Here is a 2,406-nt window from a genome sequence, read left to right as displayed (position 1 = left end):
GCCCCCTGGTGGACACTAGAGAGAATGCAGCTTTAACACTTGAAGCATTGAAGAACTTTAGAACCGGAGGTTGCCGTCTGGTGTATAAATAAACGTCTCATTGTAAGCTAACGAAAACACAACAATTCTTATTTTCAGGTTATTACACACTAAAGAAAAATGAATAATATGATATTCCATTTCTGCCATAGATAGATCCATATATCCCCTTCAATGCTGCACAATCTTCCTTCAAATGTTGGCTTCATACAAGCAGCCGTACAAGATCTTTGACTGGGTTGAACTGGAAAATTGTATCATTTAAATCAGGAACTATCTGATCAGACAGGAAGTGAAAAGTCAACAAACTAGCCCAAACATTCAATGTCAGCTTTCAGTACTTGAAATTTTCCGTACACATATTGTGGTCAGTATCGCAAAAGCATATTGTGTAAATTGAATGTTTAAGTTTTAGATTGTAGAATATCAAGCAGCAGACTCGACCTCAGTGGGTTGAGAGATGTTCAGCCTCAGCTGAAAGCATCTTGTCCCTGATGGGCAGAAACCCTTTTATCTTAAAGCTGAACTCAGGTGAACTCATTTGAACTCGTTCCTTCTCCTCGGCTGCAAAATCAAACAGCTCACCTTGTGAGATATTTTAACACTCAGCCGATTGATTTCTCTAAACAAAGACCTAATCCCTCCTCTGCAGCCTGTTCTCTGCTCATCCATCACTGCTAGAACAGACTTCCTTCCTCCCCCTACAGCTACAACTCATCACCGGAGACATGGACGGCTTCTCTTTCGGTAGCAAAGAGGAGAACAAGTTGTTCACAGAAACTCTCTGATTCTTCTTTTACTGACGAGTGAGAAACAAAGCCTTGATTTCAGTTCGACTGACTTGCTTTTCAAGATAAATATTTCAATAGAAGAGCAGGTGATGTTTGAAAGGAAACAGTGTTTTAGTTCTACACATCTATTGGTTTCCATTCATATTTGTATCGTGTGAAAGTCTTTTGAAGGTCAATTAATCAATGCATTGATTGGACAAGAAAATACTGGAAAAGCTCTTCTGATATATATATCTTTGGGTTTAAGACTCTTTCACTGTTTCTTGATATGTTATAGAGCAGTGAACATTAAATCTGCATAAAAGTTGTGTCAATGTTCAATTTCTCATCAATAGCTGGAATCCCATGTGAGGTTCCTCAAGGATCCATCATGGGTCCTGTTATGTTTTCTTTACACACGGTTCCTCTTCACCGCTGTGATGACGCAGTGATTCAAATACTTCAGACATGTTTAGATGAACTCTCTACACAATATAGTTGGTATTTATGTTTCAGCCTGAGACTGGATTTGTGCTCTTTTATGATAATTCTGTGCAATTTATCATTTTGTATTTCTTGCACGGTTCCTCGAGGATCCCTCCTCGGTCCTGTTATTTTCTCCCTATGAATTTCCTTTCACTTCTACGCTGATGACACTTTGCTTTATCTAAACCACCCGGCTGATTGAAAGGCTCTAAAGGACCGTCTGAGGAACAGGTGGTAAAAGTATTTGTGTATTTCGGTGTTACCTGCTCTCGCCGGGCTGCCGTGCAGGCAGTTCAGAGAGACGACGCTGGTGTGTATGGAGGTGGAGGCGTGGTTACTGAGGTCCATCACCGTGGCCGTCGGTGTGGCTTGGGACATGGTGGGCGGCTGCCGTGGTGCGGCGTGCAGTTGGTGCTGGCCGTGGTGGTGGTGGTGCTGAGAGGTGCTGGAGGAGATGCCGTTCTCGGTCAGGAACTCATCCAGGTCCATGTACTCCAGCTGGAAGGAGTCTCCATCGTAGGGCAGCGTCTTGTCCCACAGCGTTGGGCCCAGGAAGGCCGACTGTGGGACGCTATCATCCTCCGCCAGGTTCTTCTCCTTCTCCTGCTCCTTGCTGAAGGCTGCACAGGACGACAGAGGGAAGGAATCAGAAACTCTTCTGTTCTATATTTGCTTTTTCTTAAAGACACCTTGTTGAGTTTTGGACCGCTTGCGGCTCTACGGATGTATTGATTATTTGAGTATTGTTGAGCATCCTGTGAGCTCACTCATCACTGCTATCATTAATGTTTGTTTCGCGCTACACGTTCAGACGACGTGGTGTTTGTTAGAAAAAGGCCATTGTTAGAGTTTATAAAACCAATGAACCACCAATGAATGTGTGAAAGAAAAATATATGAACATATGTACAAAAAACTAAATTAAAATGCAGTTTGTCTTGAAGGACGATTTCCTGCTTAACCATCGATCGGCTGCAACACGTCTCAAGCAAACTATGCAAAATAACAAGATGTAATCTTTCATAAAATTGGTTTGAAAATGTTCACTCTTTCTTTAATGTATTTTGTAGCTTGAATAACAGTTGACATAAGATTCATACCTGTGTCTCGTG

General features: G+C 42.2%; 1 pseudogene; it reads right to left on the bottom strand.

The window, feature by feature from the left end:
- Nucleotides 1-10: 10 nt before the first annotated feature.
- On the bottom strand, nt 11-1,958 carry LOC116380328 (hepatic leukemia factor pseudogene; annotated as a pseudogene).
- Nucleotides 1,959-2,406: the final 448 nt, after the last annotated feature.

The sequence above is a fragment of the Anarrhichthys ocellatus genome, unplaced genomic scaffold (genome assembly GCF_004355925.1).
Source record: "Anarrhichthys ocellatus isolate YVR2014 unplaced genomic scaffold, GSC_Weel_1.0 scaffold6813, whole genome shotgun sequence".
Taxonomy (NCBI): domain Eukaryota; kingdom Metazoa; phylum Chordata; class Actinopteri; order Perciformes; family Anarhichadidae; genus Anarrhichthys; species Anarrhichthys ocellatus.
This window is presented reverse-complemented; position numbering and strand designations above follow the sequence as displayed.